This window comes from Lemur catta, chromosome 17 (assembly GCF_020740605.2).
Source record: "Lemur catta isolate mLemCat1 chromosome 17, mLemCat1.pri, whole genome shotgun sequence".
Lineage (NCBI taxonomy): Eukaryota > Metazoa > Chordata > Mammalia > Primates > Lemuridae > Lemur > Lemur catta.
In genome coordinates, this window is record NC_059144.1 from 20,291,226 (window position 1) to 20,312,569 (window position 21,344).

At 45.9% G+C, this 21,344-nt stretch overlaps 2 non-coding genes across 2 annotated transcripts; both read left to right on the forward strand.

Moving 5' to 3' along the window:
- Nucleotides 1-1,187: 1,187 nt before the first annotated feature.
- On the forward strand, nucleotides 1,188-1,321 carry LOC123622932. Its single transcript, XR_006729672.1, has one exon. It is a non-coding gene; the product is annotated as a small nucleolar RNA SNORA71 (small nucleolar RNA).
- Nucleotides 1,322-3,593: 2,272 nt separating this feature from the next.
- On the forward strand, nucleotides 3,594-3,724 carry LOC123622934. Its single transcript, XR_006729674.1, has one exon. It is a non-coding gene; the product is annotated as a small nucleolar RNA SNORA71 (small nucleolar RNA).
- The last annotated feature ends 17,620 nt before the right edge of the window (nucleotides 3,725-21,344 follow it).

The window sequence follows — 21,344 nt, forward strand, 5'->3', positions numbered from 1 at the left end:
ATCTGGAAAAGAGAAATGTAGTGAGGTGAGTATTCTTAGCTCACACAGCCCCTGTCTTCGACACCCTAAGAACTCCGCAGCTTTCTTACCTGGAGGGTCTTCTTGGCCTCTCCTAGCTGGGCAGGTTAAGTTCGTGCGGGACAAGGTGGCAGCTGCTGGGTCCTGTGCTTTGCTGTGCCGCTGCCCCGGGTCAGGCCATTTTCCAGGCTTCTGACACTGGTGTCTGGTTCTAGCAAGCTCAGCGTCCTTTTCTACCCTGTGCTCGAGGTGATTATAGGCTGCTCGTGTCTTGGTTATTGATGATACAGTTGCAAAGTTTTCCTTGTGTGCAGGGGATCCATTCTTGTCCACTCCAGATGGGACGGCCTTAGGGGATGGTAGCAGTGACCCAGGATGGGCTAGAAAAGCTGTCAGTGCATCCGCCTCCCGAGACGCTGATTCCCCCGGTGTTTTCCTGTGGGTGAATGCAGGGTTCCCTGGACATGCCCTAAGCAGGGCCAAGTACGTTCATTACTTGCTGGCTTCTTGTCCCCTGTAGGAGTGTCACATGATGCTGCTCCATGTACATCATGAGAGGTGTCCTCAGGGAGAGCGTGGATTGTGAGGTCCCAGGTAAGTGGTGTCCTGCCTGGTCCTCTAGAGCTCAAGTTCTCTGCAGGCTGCGGGGCCAGAGGTGTTTAGGTATTGTGCAGTGGGGAGTGAGAACACAGATGCAGGCCGCTTCCCTTTGCTCCTGGCTTTGTCCCCTTGGCTGTGAGGGACAGGACTGGGTCCTCTTCTGCCTTGGTGAGGCTGCTGCAGAGAAGGTGCTTCCAGAGTTTAGTCTGGCCTCCGAGAGTCCCTGAGCGAGGCCGCTGTATTGAGAGGAAATCAGCAGTGTGCTGGAGGGACAGAGGGCTGAGTTTTAGACTCAAACCTACATCCATGTCAGTGGCCAGCTGAGAGGTCTTTGAGCCTCAGTGGAAATACTATTTTCAGATAATATTGTTACCACACAAACCCAGTCTTTTAGAGCCCAAAGATTCTCAGTATTTTTGCCAACGTTTGCCTTCCCTTTAGCTCTTTGAGAGGCGGGGTAAGTGATCTCTGAGAATCAGGCAGCACCTGTAATCGTAGGCCGTAAGTCCGATCATTCTCCAGTGTGCAGGCATGGCCTCCTTCTCAGCCTGTCCTCTGCCCTCTTCTGCCCCTGCATTCGAAAGTGATCGTGGGCTGCCCGTGCCCTGGTCATTGATAGTGCAGGGAGAGGAATTGCTGAAAGCGTTTCCCCGTGTTTGGAGGGTCCGCTCCTGTCCCTTCCAAACTCTGGAGCTTTCGTACACATCTTCTCGGCAGCTTTGTCCCCTCCTGGCGCCTGGCACTGTGTGGGTCATTGAGAGCCCCTTCTGCCCAGCAGTGTGGGCTACGGGGAGGCTTAAGGAAAGGGTAGTGAGGCGGGGCCCTGCCTCGGGGAGTTTGTGTTTATGGGATAGTTTTGAAGCCACAATAGCGGTCACCCTCCTCCTAGGGCTCCCCCGGAAGCTTTTCCTGCCTCCCCATCGCACCGCTGCCCACGTCCTCAGCCCCGCCTCAGCGGTGATCGCACCATCTGGGAGTGAGTTGTCAGCGTGCCTATTGTGCCCCCTGTGCTGTGAGCTTCTTGAGGGCAGTGCCCCTGTCTTGTTTCACATTGTGCCTGGTGCCTGACATGTGGCACCTGGACAAAAAGAACACAAGGAGAAGACACCATCATCATACAGTGATGGGGCTCATCCCAGTGAGCAGTGTCAGGGTGGAGAGTGCCCTTGAGCAAGCAGCTACGATAGTCCACCTCTAGTCCTGGCCACGGGAAGGGCCCGTGGGCTACCCGGGGTAGGTTTTCCCTCTTGCCTTAGATTAAGGTGACAGGGACTAGAGTAGTAATCAAAGTGGGCAAAGCACCGTGTAGTCAGATAAATGAACACAGCCCTTACATGCTAGAGGGTAGATGTGGGGCCCTCCCACCATCCGCTGCCTGTCCCAGGTATGTGCTAGTTGCTGCCAGGCATGGGCCACTCCCCAAAACTCCCTGGCCTCAGCATCCTTTTTTTTTTTTTAAATTTAGCATCAATATTTGAGTTTTACAATATGATGTTATAGGACAATGGGTTTCGTATAGACAATAAAATGGTTACTACAGTGAAACATTAGCACATCTATCATCTCACATGGTTACTGCTTTTAGTGTGTGTGACGCGAGCAGCTAAAGTCTACTTATTTAACAAAAATCCCTAATACAGTTTTATTAACTGTACATTAGATCCATTAGACTTGCTCATCCTGCATATCTGCTACTTTGTATCCTTTGACCCCATCTCCCCATTTCCTCTCCTGCCCCACTCATAACCACTGTTTTTTATTCTCTGACATTCCCATAGCGTAAGCAAGATCACACAGTATTTGTCTTTCCGGGCCTGGCTCATTTCACTTAGCACAGTGCCCTCCAGGTCCAACCATGTTGTGGCAAATGGCAGGATCTCCTTTTCATTATCATTCTTTTCCTACTAGGTAAGTTTTTATCCCTCACTGCCCAGGGTCTCCTTTTCTAAGGCTGAGTGATACTCCATTGTACATACACACCACATTTTCTTTATCGGTTGTGTCAGTGGACGCTCAGGTTGTGTCCGCGTCTCTGCTGTTGTGAACAGTGCCGCAGGGACTGGAAGTGCAGGCATCTTTCCGAGGTGCTGATTTCATCTCCTTTGGATCGGTGTCCGGAAGAGGCATTGCTGGGTCTCAGCATCCTTTTAACTTACACTGATACGTAACAAGTTGATCACACTTGGCACACAGGATAACATGATGTCATTTCTTTCAGAGATGATCTGCAGCCCCCTGCAGTCTGCCAGCCTCTGTTTCAGGCGCTCTCTGTGTCTGTTGCAGGTGGGCGTGCTGTGTGCAGCAGCTCCGTGGGACATGTTGGTTTCATAGCAAGGCGCTAGACCATGGTGCCCCAAGGTAAGATTTTTGAACTGTTCTCTGGAATCTTGTTTCTTTGCATCCTGTAAAGTCCTGTGCGTGTTTGGTGGGGCTTAGATGATGATGGTAGGGGAAGTAAGGTGAAAGCAGCATCCTGTGATCCGCGTTGTGTCCTGCGGTGGGGCAGTCTCGTACATGCCGTTAGTGGCTGCAGCAGAGGTGGGGCCTTCAGAAACTGCGTGGGTAAAGAGAGCTCCCCGGGGCATCTCCCCCCCGAGTGCTGGCCTGTCAGCAGTGTGCTGTGATGGGAGGTGTGCGGACTCAGGCACTGGGACTCTTCTCCCGCCTTTGAACCTATCTAGCTCTGTGACCTGCTCTCAGCTTCCACGTCCGGATTTGGTAAGCAAATCTGGATCAATAGTAGCTTTTTGTTTTGTTTTGACCACATGCTCCTGACCTTTTTCAACCCCAAAACTTTTCCTTGTTAACATTTTAACGCTGGAAGTGTCTTTTGACTCCCTGTGGGGTCTTTGCAGGACACAGTGGCAGCTGCTGGAACTCTGCTCAGTTGGGCTGCACCCCCTGACTCGAGCCATTCTCCAGGCTCCTGCCACCAGCCTCCTGCCGTGCCTGGCTCTCCCTCTGTCCTTTTCTGCTCCTGCATCCCGAAAGTGATCACAGGCCACCCATGCCCTGGTCATTGATACTGCAGGGAGAGGAATGCTGAAAGATTTCCCCATATTTGGAGGGTCCAGCTGTCCCTTCCCAACCCTGGAGCTTTCTCACACTCCAGCCTTTCTCCTGCCAGCCCTTCAGAGCTTGGGCCTGTGCAGGCCCTGTGTGATGTGGCCATTGGGCCACATTTGGACCCCTTGCCAAAGCCAGTCTGCGCATTTCTGTGTGGACTGCACGCTGACACGAGCTCGGATGGCACTGAAGGGCGCACGTGAGAATCGTAAATCATGGGTGTTGCTTTCCGAAATTTGAGATGTGTTTCTTCTCCAGGAGCCATCAGTAATTTTGCATAAATGGAGAAAGAAAAATAAAGGCGGGGCCAGAAAAGCTGTGTTTCTGTGGGTTACTCTTTCTGGTCAGTTGCCCCGATTGTGAACTGCTTTTAAAAGAAGATCATTTCTTTTAAAAACTGAACTTTTAAGATGTTTTTTCTTTTGTACCGTTTCTCTTGGGGTTTGTAATTTGGCATGCATAAAGAGGGAGCCTGGTTGGTTGGGACCCCCTTGGTGATGTCAGCTTGGAGAGGAGAAGGTCGTGCCGCAGACTAAATGCCTGGATGCTTCCTCCCCCTTTTAGGTCTCAGCCTTAGATGCAGAGACTATGCAAAGAAGTCCCAAGGCCATGGAGTCAGTGACACTTGGGAGGACCTAGGCCCCTGGGTTTGCTGATAATTTTTACCATGGTGAGTTAATGCCAAGGGCTGGGAAACTGTTTATGCGGATTCCTGAACCACTGATCTCACTTGTCCTCTCTTTTAGAATCTCTTGGTGGTGTTTGTTCGTGGACACCAGAGGGGCAGAGAATGGAGTGTGAGGTTGCCACGTGAAGCGTCACCAGAGCTGCTCCCTGCTCAGAGCATCATGGAACAACTGTACACTCTGCACAAAAATTGACGTCCAGACATGGGAGACCACAGCTAGCTCTGAGTTTTGACAGCAGTGTCTCTCACAGGGCCGTGGACAGGGAAGGCCACCTCTATATCCCCCTGCCTGTGCCTGCAATGGTTTTTTTTAATAACCAAGACTTTTTGTTTTGAATTTATAGCTGTTGTTAACAGCCATTTAATAAACCTTACAGACTTTCTCCGCCTGCTTTGTTGTTTTTGGAGACCTAGTTTCGCTCTATTGCCCAGGCATCAGCCTAGCTCACAGCAACCTCCAACTCCTGGGCTCAAGCAATCCTTCTGCCTCAGCCTCCCGAGTAGCTGGGACTACAGGCATGTGCCACCATGCCTGGCTAATTTTTCTATTTTTAGTAGAGATGCGGTCTTGCTCTTGCTCAGGCTGGTCTTGAACTCCTGACCTCAAGTGATTCTCCTGCTTTGGCCTCCCAGAGTGCTAGGATTACAGGCATGAGCCACTGCGCCCTGCCTGTTTTCTTAAATCAGTGACGACCCATTAGCCTGCAAGGCTGGGAGTGGAGAAAGGAGGCCAAAGGCCCAATCTTGTTTTCGCTTTTTGAGCCTTTCCTGTTTTTAACAAATGCTGGAGGCTTGGCACATAGGATAATGCTTGAGGTGTACACTTGGGATTAAGAGATGGACAAGTGCTGTGAGTTGGCTTGGCTCACATTTAGGATCCATGATAATTGGGGACATTGTAGAATAGTCAGAGTGGATTGTGGAGTGAGACAGGTCTGGTGGCATTAAGGAAGGCTGGAGTGCCCTGGAGGTCTAGGACCTGGCTTACTAGTAAATATTTATTTGTGTGACCAACTGTCTCAGTCTGCCTGAGATTGAGGGGTTTCCTAGGGAGTGGGACTTTCATTGCTAAAGTCGGAGATCCCAGGCAAACTGGGGTGAGTTGGTCAGCCTATCTGGGATGTAAAATGGATGGTGTCAACTTGATGGGTTATTGAGTAAAGGTGGGAATAGGGTGACCATGGAGCAGTCACCATTGGTGAGACTGAGGGCTGTCCTCAGGGCCAGCCTTTTGGGGTACAGTCAGCTGCAACAATGAGGTGGTCTGCTAAGGATGTGCTTGCACGAACTCTTTCATCCTTTTATCCTCATTGTACAGAGGGACAGTTCTACACATAGAGCAACAGCCCCCAACCTTTTTGGCACCAGTGTCCAGTTTCATGGAAGACAATTTTTCCACGGACTGAGAGTGGGGGGTGGTGCAGAGCTCAAGCAGTGAGGCTGATGTGGGGCCGTTTCCTAACAGACCAGGGACCAGGATGGGCTGAGGCCTGAGGATTGGGGACCGCAGACAGAGGAAATGTGTCCCAAGGGCTGTGATGAAAGGGTGGAGTTCATTGCCCCATTTCTGCATTTGTAATTGAAACTGCCTTGGCTGGGGCTGCAGCAGAGTGGTTTGTGTTTTTCCCAGGCACGTCTTCAATTTTGGTTTAATAAACCCTTGGTCACTTATTTTGGGTTGTCATCCTTAATCCCCGCTCCCCCTGCCCCAGCCCTTGCTAACCATCATTCTATTCTCTGCTTCTGTGAGTTTGACTTTTTTGGATTCCACATGTAAGTGAGATCATGTGGCATTTGTCTTTCCATAAGTTTTGTTTGCCATTTTGCTTTGCCGCTGGGAAGCACAGCATTTACCTCTAGTAACCTCCTTACATACTAGCTTTTCTTCCAACCTCACCTCACTCTTCTACCCTTATTTTTTATCACCCTTGATTTCTTTATCTATTTTCAACTTATTGTATTATTTTTGTAAGTTACTTTAAAGCTTAAGTAAATTGATTATAGATATAAACAAAACATCTTTAGCCTGGTGTGTGCTGTTGTCCAGAATCCATCTTGGAAACTTGGAAGAATCATCCTGAATACTTCTGCCTCCAATTCCAATGTCTTTGGAACCAGAATCCCCTCCCTAAGATTTTTGAGAATTCTTGGTGGGTTTAGACTGTCACTTATTCAACCAATTTGAATTTTGGGATATCTATCATTGCTTCCTCTGTACCCAGTGGTACCTCAATTCTAAACATAAAATGCAGCTCCTTGGTTCCTCAAAAAATTAAACATGGAATTACCATTTGATCCAGCAATCCTACCTACGGATATATATCCAGAAGAATTGAAAGTAAGGACTCAAACATATTTGTACACCAATTTTCATAGCAGCATTATTCAGTATAGCCAAAATGTAGAAACAACTCAAATATCTATTGATGGATGAATGAATAAACAATGTGATATATCCCTGTAATGGAATATTATTCAGCCTTAAAAAGGAATGAAATTCTGATACATGCTGTTACATGAACGCACTCTGAGGACATTATACTAAATGAAATAAGCTAGACAGAAAAGGACAGATAGTGAAAGGTTCCACTTACATGAGGTGCTGTAAAAGAAACATTTGCCTTATATGAAATGTCGATTTTCCTGCGTCTCGAAAGAATATAACCATTTGTCTCACTACCCCAACCCTGCCTTTCTTTTTCTTTTTTCTTTCTGTGTGCCTTTAAATGCTGAAACTTCCAAATTCCCCTTTGGAAAAACAGCCATAGCTTTGTCTGTGGTTAGTGTTTTTCCTGGGCACATCGTTGACTTTGGCTTAATAAACCTCCATTGATTGAGATTTTTGCCTCAGTTACTTATTTTGGGTCAACAGGTACCTAGAGTAGTCAAAATCATAGAGACAGAAAGTAGTAGAACAGTGGTTACTAGTGGGCCAAGAGGAGGGACGTGGGGAGTTAGAGTTTAATGTGTACAGAGTTTCAGTTCAGGGTTAGGAGATGGTCGTTCCAGCCATGAATGACAGTGATTGTTATGCAGCAATGTGGATGTATTCAATGCCATTGAACTGTACACTTAAAAATCGTTGAAATGGTACATTTTATGTTATGTGTATCTTACCGCTATAAAAAATTAAATAAAAAAATAAAAAACAACCTCACAGCTCCTTCACCAGTTTCCACCAAAGGAATCCACTAAAACAAAAATTCCTAAATACCCCAGAACTTAGCAAAGAGTTAAGGGCTATCAAGAGGTGGTTGTGGAGCTGGGAACAGTGGTGCAAGCCTGTAATCCCAGCTACTTGGGAGGCTGAGGCAGGAGGATCACTTGAGGCCAGGAGTTGGAGACCAGCCTGGGCAATATTGCGAGTCCCTGTCTCTACAAATAATAATAATAAAAAGGCGTTCATGTCTCAATTATAAGTGGAATAAAAAAAAATTGAACTCATAGAAGCAGAGAGTAGAATGGTGGTTGCCAGGAGTTTGGGAGAGTGATGGGATATGAAAAACACAAAAAGCGATCTCCAATGATTTCCCAGTTACAGGCCAGAGTGAGGTTTTAAGTTTTGATAGATATAGCATTATTTTAATATGTTTTAGGAAAAAAATAAGCAGGTGGTCTTTCTACTCTTAGAAACCCATTTATTCCATTTTGGTGATATGGAGGACAAGAGAGGAGGTGTATGTCCCACATTGTGCAAAGGCCTGGGACACGATGGCCGCTACTCCCATTCACCTATCCCATCAACATTTAGGGTAAGACCTGCATAGTCTCACCCCGAACCGAGCATGCTAAGTGGGAGTGGGGCAGGGTAGGGGGACAATGATCAAATGCATCCAGGGCCTGCTTCAAAGCTAAGCCTGTGATATGGCTCCAAACTGGGTGCACAGTGAGGGCTCAAGACACGTCAGCCATAATTATGCGTATGATTAAGAAAAGAGTGTCGCAGACTGTGCAATCACAGTCTGCGACAGAACTCTCTTTCGTGATGCAATTCACAACCTCCTTCTGGGAGGACATTAGCATTCCTGATAAATGCTTAAGCAATTTTCTGATAAACTTTAACAAGGTTAAAACCTCTTTGGGGAAATCAGCTACCCAAACACTTGGTTGATTATCAGACGTTCTTTGTCTTGTATTCAGTTTCGTAATGATTATCCAACCGTTCTGTTTTCCTGTGAAATGTCCTTTAATTAACAAAAGGGAGTTGTTGACTGGGCTTTGTGGCAAGCTTGGAATCAAACTTTGACACATGCTTATAACTAATTTATGTGAAAAAAAATTTAAAATAGTCATGGAGAAAGGACATAAGAATAGTAGCTAACACTAAGTACCTGCTGTTTGCCAGACGTTATGTAAAATGCTGACCAGCTCTTTATAATATTGGGTTATAATAGCTCTGTTTTACTTATAATTTGCTCAGAGAAGTGAAGTGACTTGTCCAAGATCACACGGTCATAAGTGGCGGAGCCAGGTTTTGAATCCAGGGCTGCCTGAGTCCTGAGCTGGAGCTGGCTACAGCTATGCTCTTCTATCTTTGCCAAAGGAATCGTAGTCGGAGATGGAGAGTGCAATAGTCCCTGAGAGAGGGACAGGTGCAGGACTGTGACACTGTAGAGGGGGAGAGGGTCCTCCAGGTGAGGGCTGGGAAGAACAGATGGCCTTTCCCAGAGGAGGAGGGAGGGGAGGGACGGGGGAGACAGTGAGCAGGGCATGCCAGGAGGAGCAACAGTGTGGGCAGAGGCAGAACCAAGACCTGTGTGGAGGAGATTGTAGAGTTTCATCTGCAGCCGACGGAGTGTCCCTACTCTTCTCAACAGTGAGAATCCTGTTGCCTGGTGTGGCCCCTGCGTGCTGCTAGTTAGATTTTTTATTACTCTGGGTTCAGAGAGCCTACCCCAGTTCCATTGCACGCTAGCTGTGTGACCTTGGGCAAGTCACTTCACCTCTCTGAAGTGAAGATTTGCTCATCTGAAAATTGGGGTTAATAACAGCATCTTTCTCATACGATTGTTCTGTGGATTCAATGAGATAAACCTTGAAAAGTAATTAGCACATGCCTGGCACCTACTAAAGTCTCCATTGAAAGATGAGGTATTACTGTTTTAAAACACTGTTCTAAATTCAGTGTAATAACTTTCTGTTTTTCTGGAATTAACTTTTCATTTTTGCACAATTCAGACTTTAGAAAAGTTGCAAAAATACTATAAAGAATTCCTGAATACACGTCACCAAGACTACAAATACATACATACATATATGGAGATATATACATATATACCCATATTTTCCCCTGAGATGTTTGTGAGTCAAATACAAACCTGTTGGCCCTTTACCCCTAAATACTGCCTTGCTTTCCCTAAAAGGGGGGACATTCTCCTATACAGTCACAAAATCATGAAATTAACATTGATACAATACTATTATCTAATCAGCAGACCAAATGCAGATTTTGTCAATTGTCCCACAATATCCTATTATTTAACAAAAGAAAATCTCTGGTTACCTATTGCATTCATGTGTCCTGTTTCTTAAGTCTCCTTGAGTCTGTGACAGTTCCCCAGTCTTTCTTTGTATCTCACTGTCTTGACATTGTTGAAGAGTACAGGCTGGTCACGTTGTAGAATATCCCTCTCTTTGGGTTTGACTGACATGTCCTCAGGACTAGATTCATGTCTGGTGTCTGAGCAGGAGCGCCACAGAGACCTATTCAGTGCATCATATTCTTGTGAACACTTTTGTTGACAACCCTGGACTAGAGTCCTGGTACCTCTGAGAGTGCGCCTAGGAACCTGCAGTGTTAACCCGTATCCTAGGTGACCCACTCGTCTGCAAACATTCAAGACGGACTCCAAGACGCGGCCAGAAGATGGCGCTGCAGCCTGCACTTTCAACGCAGCTCCCTTGCCGGACACTCCGGCAGCTGCGCTGCAGGTGGATTGGAGCTAACACCTACCTGGAGCTGCTTGGGCTGCCTGCCTCCTCTCCCCTCCCTGGAACGGGGGCTTCTCAACACCGCCACCCCCCCTGTCCCTTCAGAGTGACTTCTCTGGCTGCCCCAGGACCTCACAGGGGTTAGAGCTCCCTTTGGGGTTCCTAAGTCAGAGAGGATCCACTCCTCAAGGTGAGAGACCTCTCCCCAGTTTTCTGAAAAGCAAGCCAAGAACTGTAAACATAATAATGGCAATGACACCCTCAGCCAGCATTTCCCATTCAACACTCACAGCAGCTCCTGAGAAGGGGATTGTTCTAGAGGATGTAACCTTCACAAGGTCACGCAGCAAGTCACTGTCACCGCCTCCTGTTTCCATCTTGGCTGGAACTTGCTTGAGTTAGAGGAAGGTGTGGGGAGGAACCATGCGGCCCTGCAGGCCTGTGCTCCGAGCCCTCGGGGGCATCCAGAGAAAGGAGGGGACCTTCTTCCCTGCTGGTGGGGCCAGGGTGGCTCGGCAGGGAGCTGCAAGACACAGGGCCAGTGCCCCTGTAAAGGGCAGGCTTTCATGGTCAGGGAGGCAGAGACAACACGGTCACAGCACACGGAGGGCAGACTGTAAGGGACCAGAGGGCCTGCTGGGCTTTGAAAGACTGGGACAGGGGGACACTGGGACATTCAGTCTTGGTAATGTCCACTGTAGAGCAAATCATACTTGTTGAATTTGTTTCCACTTATTTAATCCTTTTCTAATAGACCGCATTGAGGGGGGTTTCAAGGGAAGGGATCCAAAGTGTCTGGGGGGATGGTGTGAAATCAGCTTGAAGAAGTGGCCAGGTGTGCATTTTTACCGATGGGCGTGACCAAGAGAAGTGTCCTGGGACACAGGGAAGCTTGCCTGGAGCTCTGGAAAGCATCCTTACCCCATCTATGGCCGTGGAGACAGACGCTGCCAGTCGCTCATGCAAGACCTTGTCTCCCCTTCTTCACATAAACAGAACCCTGCAGTAGTGGAAGTGGTCACATGCCCCAATAAAGAGCTTCGTTTCCCCGCATTTGCAGCTAGTCCTGGCTGGCCGGGTGTGTTAGTTTGGGTCCCATCAGAAGAGAGAAACCGCATGGTAATTTGAATAGGGAGAGTTCAACGTAAAGGATTACTAACTATAACAGGGGATGAGGGTAAGGAGGGATTGGTTAGTAAGAAGAGAACTGTGCAGAACACAGGAGTAACAGAGATAGGAGCTTAGTTAACTCATACTCATAGGGTTAACATAGAGGTGCCCCCACCCCGCTCCCTGCCACCGATTCTCTTAGGGCTGAGATCCAGACCCTGTTGTAGAGGGCACAGCTGTGGTTCACTGGATGACAGAGAAGTCACTGTGGTCTGTGCTGGTAGAACCTGCTAGAAATCTGTTCTCTGGAACTTGCCAGAAAACTGCCCTTTAAGGTGTCAGGGAAAGCTATTCGCAGGGAGGTGTCTCCCTAGAGGTACTCAGCTACAAAATTGCCAAAGGTAGGAACCAGGGGGAGCTGCTGGCCTCTTGGTGCTACTGGCTGCTGTGCGCTGCAGGAACTGGGGCCTGGAGTAGCTGCCTGTGCTGTAGGAGGCTGCTGGGCAACCACACCTCAACCAGGAAGGAAAAACCCTTTAAAAGTGATTAGATTTGTCTAGCTTGTTCCTTTTGCCCTTTGATCTTCCCTTTCTTTCCACCTGGAACATAGTCATGATGGCTGGAGCACAGCATCCCTCTAGTGAACATGAAGAAGAAAGCCACATTCTCAGGATGGTGGGGAGAAAAGCTAGAGGAAGACTGGATACCTGGTGTCCTTGCCTTTCTTCAGACTGTTCATCATGAGAGGGAAAAACAAATCTTTATCTTGACTGAGACATTTTTATTTGCATTTTTTGATTCTCTGCAATTGAATTTCATTCCTAACTGCATTAACTATGTTTAATGCAAAGGCTCAACTGAGTATGATTGTCATGAAATCACGTCAGCCAATGAACAGAAATCATGAGAAATCACTTTTTGTAATTTATACACATTGACTTTCTAAGATGACAATAAGTAGTGATTATAAGAACAGTATTTCTGAGCATTTATTTATCCAATATTTTAAAAAACTTTTAATTGAAGTCTAACACATACAAAAATGCACAAATCATATGTTGTGTAGCTCAACACTTTTTCACAAGGTGGACACAAACATGTGACCACTGAGATTGAGAGAAAACATTACTTGAACCCTGGAAGACCCCCCCTCATTTGGTGACCACTCCCAAAAAGGAAACCACTATCCTGATTTTTAGTGACATAGATTCGTTTTGCCTGTTTTTAAACATAACACAAATGGCATCATATAGCACGTGGTCTTTTGTGTCTGGCTTCTTTCTCTTAACATTATATTTGTGAATTCATCCATGTTGTTGCCCTGGGAAGACACAGGCCAAGCTCAGATCCTGAGGAGCAGCTGAAGGGAAGTGGCATCTGTGAGATGACCAGGGATTGCTTGTCACTAGCGCGTGCTGGGAGGAGACTAGCTGGAAGATGCTCTGGCTGCAGGAGTCCATGGCCAGGCTGAGTAGCTGCTAGCCTATCCCATTCATCAGGAAGCCCGGCTGCAACTCCAACACACAAAGCCAAGGTCCTGGAGGCCAGGACAACTTGGATTCTTTAGGCAATAGCTATCATTTGGACTCACACATCTCTTGAATCATTGTAACAATCCTACCCACCTCCAATGCTTGTCCATCCCCCACCTTTAAGCCTTTAAATTATAACAGGTAGGCATCTTTTCTTGTCAAAGGTCTCCATGAATCAATAGTCAACAACTTATACAGCTGGGAAAGTTTATTTATAGAGAAGGGGTCTCATTATGTTGCCCTGGCTGGTCTTGAACTCCTGGCCTCAAGCTGTCCTCCTGCTTTGGCCTCCCAAAGTGCTGGGCTTATAGGTGTGAGCCACCACACCAGGCCTGAGAATGTTTACAGGAAATCTTTCCTAAATCCGTCTCACTGTGATAGATTTATTTTGCAATTTTCTCATCCAAACACAGCATCGAGCCCTCTAGAGTCTACCTCCTAAATGAAGGAATGTGAGGCTGGACCTGCTGCCACCTGCTGCCACCTGCAGTGGAAGAGCCTGTCTGAGATTGAAGCCATCCCAGGTGAAGCAAGAATAAAGAAAAAAGGGAAACTGAGCCCTAGAGACTTCATCTGAGCCCCTGAATCCAAACTGAGCCTGAAGTTTGAGCTACTCTTGGAGTTTTCAGTTACACGAGCTGCAAATTCTCTCTCTCTCTCTCTCTTTTTTTTTTTTTTTGCTGTGGCTAATTTAGCTGGGTTTCTGTGACTTGCACTTGGGGAGCTAGTTGTGTCTGGTATGTGGGGTGAAGAGACCAAGAGAGCAGTAGACACAGCAAAGACCTAGATTTCAAGGAGCCCTAGAGCTGGCCCTGGCTATGTGAGTGTTTGGCCTTTTTGTAGTTCATCACCTCTGGGTCTCATTTGCAAAATGGAGATGTCACCCAGCACACCTATTTCATGGCTAAAATTCTATGAATTTTGTCATAATGTCTGATGTTTTATAGGTATTTCCTTCATTGGAAGCATCTAGAAGGAGGGGCCTGTAAATGTCTTAGGGTATTATGGTATCTGTGCCTGCCCACCATCCTTTCCTGGGAATGGCAACTCATTTTTATTTTGGGACCTGCTCTTCCTCCATTCCATGTGCTCCCAGTGAGACTACCAGTCTAAGTCCTCCTTCTTGGGCCTTATTCTGAAGGGCATGATCACGTGCCATAAGCAAGGTCAATCAGGCTGTTCTATCCTGGTGAATTGAAGTCTTGATTGAAGACTTGAGAAGATAGAAAATGGGCCCAGTGTGGTGGCTCACGCCTGTAATCCCAGCACTTTGGGAGGCCGAGGTGGGAGGATCACTCGAGGTCAGGAGTTTGAGACCAGCCTGGGCAACATAAGCGAGACCCCATCTCTACAAAAAATTAAAAAAGCAGCCAGATTTGGGCCACCTGTAGTCCCAGGTACTTGGGAGGCTGCCGTGGGAGGATCGCTTAAGCCCAGGAGTTAGAGGTTGCAGTGAACTGTGATGACACCCCTGCACTACAGCCTGGGTCACAGAGTGAGACCTTGTCCCCCCAAAAAAAAGGAAAGAAAGAAAGAAAGAAAAAAGAAAAATAGAGGAAGATAGAAAATGCAGCTGAGATGTTCCCTGCTCTCAAGGTTCTTGGGCCACTGTGGCCCTTATTTTCCCCAAGCTTGCTTGTACACCTCTTCCTTTTACAGACTCCCTATTTTGGCTGATTTCCCTGTTTTTGTGGTTTATACCCATCAGACTCTATAGATGCATTCTGAAGTGCCTAGAATGGGCACTCTCAACTTTACATGAGTGCTATCTCTCACAAAAGTAAAAACTTGAGTCATTTTAGGCTAATCCTGACAAAGGATGGTCAAAATTTCTATTTACCAGCTGAAATGGCACCACTATGTAGTCACTGCACAAACACAATTCATTTCTGCTCACTGGCTTTAGCAACCTGTGATTCCTGATGAACTTTTGATTTGAGGGAATTTGCCTTATTTCATATTTTGTGTGTATAATTTGATGCAATTGTTTTATATAATAATATTTCAAATGTGTACAATTTATAGTGCATCACATAAAATGCACTATATTGTATAAGGCATGTAGTAAATGCTCAGCAAATGCTGCTGGAATGAAACAACAAAATCCACAAATCAGGGCAAGGGCAGCAAGCTACAGCCCTCAGGCCAAATCTGACCAGCTACCTGCTTTTGCAAATAAAGTTTTATTGGAACACAGCCAGGCCCATCTGTCTACATATTGTCTATGCCCACTTTTGCACTACAACAGCAGAGTTCAGTAGGTGCGACAGAGACCATATGGCCAGCAAAGTCTAAAATATTTACTCTCTGGCCCTTTGCAGAAAATATTTGCTAACCCCTGATCTAAGGGACTGAGCCAGCTTGGCAAATTGATGTTCTTTTCCAGGTAGATAAGACATCCTAAGTTGCTCTGTACATAAAAAGATATGTCCAACTCAATATGGACCAGCCCTTTGAGTCACAGTCACTGTAGTGTATAGTGATGTTTTATGCACTTTTCTGTACGTCTGTAATATTTCATAATAAAAAACACATGCAAGAGACATCTAAGATAGTAAATGACATAAGAGGAAAGCTAATGCAGAGATGTCTTCTGGGACATTGCGTTGTCTATTCAAAACATTGGCAGCCCCTCCATCCCAGGCCTTCCTATGGTGCCTTCCCTACACGCAGTCCTTGCGGTGGGATTCTATTTCCCATGAAGTTGACATGAGGTTCGGCCATGAGACTTTGGCTAATGAAAGGCGAGCAGAAGTGGCTTGTGGCACTCCTGAACAGAAACATTCAGAGCAACAGGGTGCAGTGTTCCCGAGACCAGCTGCTCCTCCAGCCTGAATCCCGAAATGAAGACTTGCAGCAAAGCTACGGCTGACACGGATGTGAGTGTAAGCCACTGTGGTGTAAGCCACAAAGATCTTGCGGTTGTTTCTTCCGCAGCATAACCTGGTGAAACATGACTAAGATATTAATACATATGAAACATTTTTGCATAATAACTGCCAGTTAAAGGAAATAGAAGACTCCTCTGGGCCAATACCAACTTCCATAAGTAAGGAAGAGAAGACAAATAACGAACACCCAGACTCTAGTTTCTCCTCTGTACAATAAATGAACTTTGGAATCAACTAGAAAAATTGAGGTAGGGTGCGCTTCAACCAGTACCCATATCAAAAGTAGACTTTCTGAATGGTCACATATGAGATCAATTTAAGCTCTCTAGTCTTTTTCATGAGGATAAATAATTTTTAAAAATAGATGTTTTGTAAAAGACAGACTATGAGGAGGAAGTTAGAATTATAAAGAAAGAGCTAAGAAGGTCTTATTCAAAGGAAAAGGGAGGTATAAAAGTACCTCCGGGACACTGGAAATGCTGGTCCCTACACATGCGTTACAGGGTCAGGAGAAGGAATGAGAAGACCAAAATGTATAGGAGAAAGAGAAAGGTAAACCGTCAAAGGAAAAGCAAAGAAAATTTGAGGATATTGTGTTTATGTACAACTCAACAGACTCCCTGACATTGCTCAGAAAAAGAAAAATAACATTGTTAAACCAATAAAGCCTCCTGGTTGCTGCTCACCCAGCAGCCACGAGAGTTGCCAGTGTGAGACACAGTTGGAGCATGTCTCTGCCCTCGGGAGTTACAACCTGAAGCCACTGTGTTCTCTCCCAGCCACGTCTTAACGCACATGCCTCGTCTGTCCCGCTCACCAGGCACACAGGCCTCCTGCGGAAAACCAGTTTCAGAACGACCTGTGAGGTGTCCCAGCTATCCACAAGGTTAATGGCTTTTATTTTGAGTCAGACAATTCAACACACAGTCTCCCAGTTTGGTGAGGATCCAGCCATCGGCTCTCGTAGGATGTGGCAACAGACAGAAGCCATTGGCGTAGGTGGGTCTGAGGAGGAAAAGATGGCAGAGTGAGAGCCCCCCGTGGTCCCCCCAACACTTCCCAGGTGAACAACAGCAGCAGCAGCAGCAGCGACAAAATGACAGAGCAAACTGCAGAAGAGCACACCATCTATAATGAACTTGGCACGTTTGAGCAAATTGGCAAGTGTATCTTTCCAGACACATAGAGATATTTGCAAAAAGTTTAAGGAAGATCTCAACAACCCCTACCTATCCCCCAGATCTCAAGTGGACACAGGTTCCTTAAGAGTTAAGTGACAGGGTCCAGAAGGGTATGGCCAACATCCTTAGTTGGAAATAGGAGGAATCAGAGCAGGGCAGAGGTGGACTCAGGAGAATTAGGGAAGGTCATTCCCTGGGCCTGTCTCCAAGCCCCAGGATGGTGGGAACCTGGCCTATCAGGAGGACCCAGCCCCCTTGCCACTTTATTTTCTCTGAGCTTGGCTGCTAACCCAAACCAACAATGAAGGCAAGGTGGGGAGAGAAAAGGTGGGAGTGTGGGAATGACACTGACACCCCAGCATCGCCCTTGCACAAGGTCGGTCGAGAAGAGATACATAAACTGAACCACACTCTATAAAGGGTGGCCCAAGGCTTTAGCAAGAGTCATAGGTCACAAAGTGTTACAGAGGATCTGAATGAAATAACTAATCAGGTTGATGTAAGGAATAATACTGCCTTGTGTGTCCTGCAAAAAGAAAACATGCCTTCTATTGAGACACACAGGAAAGCGTTTACAAAAATTGACCATGGCTATAAATACAATATCAGTAGCTTTCCCCATAATAGAAATAGTAGAGACCTCTTTGACCACCAAGTAATAAAACCAGAAATTAAAACAAAAATAGAAATAAGGCAAAAAACCCGACCACATGAAAAATTTAAAACCCCTTCTTCAACTCCATTTGAAAAGAGGAAGTCAAAATTGCAAGTTCAAACCAGACTGAGAAAAAGAATGAAAACAGTATGTGTCAAAAGTGGTGAGATACAGCTAAAATCATACTGAAAGGAAAATTTAGGCTTAAACACGTGTATTTCTCTTTTTCTCTAAAATTAAATATTTTATTAACATAGTCGTTGGCTTTGTAATATGAGCACACACACTCGCACGCTCAGAATGATCTGCCTGGGGAAAAAATACTAAATATGACTAAGGGGAAAATGAAAAAATTAATTCCGGAAGGTTTTCATTATTGTAGGCAATTATGTCTACATTACTTACAAAGCTATTGCCCAATCTGTCCAAGGAAGCAGAGTTTGAAAGCAGGGGAAAATCCTGGGAAAAATTCAACAGTTAAACACTTAGATTTCAGAAAAGAAAAAGATAAATGCATCAAGTACTCAACCCAGGAAGATATAAAGTGAGCAATGAAATACATCTAAGAAAAGAACGGAATGAAGACATGCAGAAATTAATGAATCAGAAAACAAAACCAGGCCCGGCGCAGTGGCTCACGCCTGTAATCCTAGCACTCTGGGAAGCCGAAGCGGGAGGATCGCTCGAGGTCAGGAGTTAGAGACCAGCCTGAGCAAGAGTGAGACCCTGTCTCTACTAAAAAATAGAAAGAAATTAACCAGACAACTAAAAATATATAGAAAAAATTAGCCAGGCATGGTGGTGCATGCCTGTAGTCCCAGCTACTCGGGAGGCTGAGGCAGGAGGATCGCTTGAGCCTAGGAGTTTGAGGTTGCTGTGAGCTAGGCTGACCCCACGACACTCTAGCCCGGGCAACAGAGTGAGACTCTGTCTCAAAAAAAAAAAAAAAAAGAAAACAAAACAAAACAAACCAAAACTAAAGTAGAATTGAAAAATTGAAGAGCTGATTCATTGTGGAAAAAACCCACAGAGTGGAATAGATTAGACCACAAACTAGCCTGATTAAGAGGGAAAAACACAGGCAGAGAAGGCACAATTAGGAATGAGAACAGAAAAATAAGCATGATAAGAGGATATTTTAGTATGTGTTTCTTAATTACATAAATAATGCATGAATAGATTAGAAACAAAAGTCAAACAAGAAGAAAAAGTAGAGCAAAAAGTTAAAGTCCTCTATATCAGTTTGCTAGGACCGCCCTAGCAAAATGCAGCAAGCCAAAGTTATTTTCTCCGAGTTCTGGAGACTGGAAGTCTGTGATCAGGTCTTGGCAGGTTGGATTTCTTTGAGGCCTCTCTGCTTGGCTTGCAGGTGGCTGTGCTCCTGCTGCCTCTTCACGAGGGTGCCCAAGCGTCCCCTTGTCTTTCTGGGTGTCCAAACTTCCTCTTCCTATACAGACTGGATTAGGACCGGCTCCAAAGGCCTCAGTTTAACCTAATCATGGCTTTAAAGGGCCTGTCTCCAAATACGGTCACATTCTGAGGTACTGGGATTTAGGGCTTTGACATATGAATTTGGCGGGGGGGACACGATTCCGCCCATAACACCCCTTTCCACCTGTTTCTCCTCAAGACCCAACCTCTCCCCAGATGTAACGTGATTAACCAGGCCTGCCTGTGACATTGACGGGGGCGAGGACAACAGTCAAACTGAGGCTGGGTGAGTTTAACATAATTCCTACATATGTCTACCTAATTTTTTTGTAAACCCAGCTAACAAACAGTTGAATAAAAATGTTCTATCCTCCTATCTGGACAAACAAACCTTCATAATGACATGGAAAACCAGATGTGGATTTAGAATTCCTGGGGCCGCTGAGCATGTGCACTGCAAGCAGAGGCAAAGATACGGAACTAATTAACAGCCGGCTAGAAACTGGAGGGGCCACGTGATAAGGGCCTGGGGCAGCCCATAACTGGGGAAAAGACTGGAGCATTAGGTTAAGTGACAAGACTCCAAATCAAATCACCCAGATACATATTAAGTGCCCGACTCAGTACTGCAGTGAGCCGTGGGTGATACAAAGACATGTAATATCTGTTTCTTGCCCTCAGGGCAATTAGAATCTACTTAGGGAGGTTAGACATAAAACTCAGGAGAAGTTAGGTAAGAAAATGTTTAAATAGCAATTCACAATACCACACGATCAGTTGCCAAATGAGTTGTAGAGCTGATCACAAGCTTTAGTGGAATTCTGAACAAGGGGCGATCATGTGGTTATATATGAAGTAGACCGCTGCATATTTTCTTGCTGAGGGAAAGGAACTGTTAACTGAACAGGGCAAACTAGCAGGGGTCTGGGAGGGGAGGCAGGGGAGAAGCTGATGTCCAAGGACTGTGTTAGGAATAATAATAGCTTCCATTTATTGAACATTTACTGCAGACTCAGCAATTTATATACTTACATATGTTTGTTTCTTTTTTTGAGACAGAGTCCTGCTCTGTCACCCTGGCTAGAGTGCTGTGGCATCAGCCTAGCTCACAGCAACCTCAAACTCCTGGGCTCGAGCAATCTTCCTGCCTCAGCCTCCCAAGTAGCTGGGACTACAGGCATGCGCCACCATGCCCGGCTAATTTTTTCTATATATATTTTTAGTTGTCCAGCTAATTTCTTTCTATTTTTTTAGTAGAGATGAGGTCTCGCTCTTGCTCAGGCTGGTTTCGAACTCCTTAGTTCAAACCCGCCTCAGCCTCCCAGAGCGCTAGGATTACAGACGTGAGCCACTGGGCCCAGCCTATCCTTTCAAATAAAAGGAGATTATAACCCCGTCTCTACTAAAAATAGAAAGAAATCATATGGACAGCTAAAAATATATATAGAAAAATGAGCCGGGCATGGTGGCACACGCCTGTAGTCCCAGCTACTCAGGAGGCTGAGGCAGAAGGATCACTTGAGCCCAGGAGTTTGAGGTTGCTGTGTGCCCATGGCACTCTAGCTTGGGCAACAGAGCAAGACTCTGTCTCAAAAAAAAAAAAAAAAAAAAAAGGGAGATTATACCGTACCTACTGTTCTGCTAATACTATACCTACTGTACCTACTATTTCCACCTATAATACCTTGACGTTCTTCTATGTCTACACCCATAGATGGGCCTCATTCTTTTTAATGGCCACATGGGATGCCTTCGCGTGGCTGTACCATCATTTATCTACCAGTACCTTATCAACGGCCACACAGATTGCTTTCAGTTTTTATTGTGTTGTGTTCTTTTATTATTTTGCTATCACAAGCAATGACATAATAAGCAGCCTACACAGCGTGTATATCTTAATATATTTGGATGAATAAATCTGAAAAATGTGAGCCTAAGTAACCAAAGGCGCTGTAAGGGGTCTCATAAATACAGATACACTCTTCTGTTACTTTTTAAAAAGTATAACATGTATACAGAAAAGTATGCAGAGAGATGTTCCCAAAGTGAGTTCACCCGTGTAACCAGCATGTGGATCAGGAAGCAGAACGTTACCAAAACCCAGGAGCCCCCTCGTGTCCTTTCCTAGATACTGTCCTCCTGCTTGAAGCCTGGTCGCTCTCCTGACTTTTGCCTCCATGAATTAGCTTTGCCTGCATTTGAATTTTGCATCAGAGGAATCATGCCAGCCTCCTTTCATTC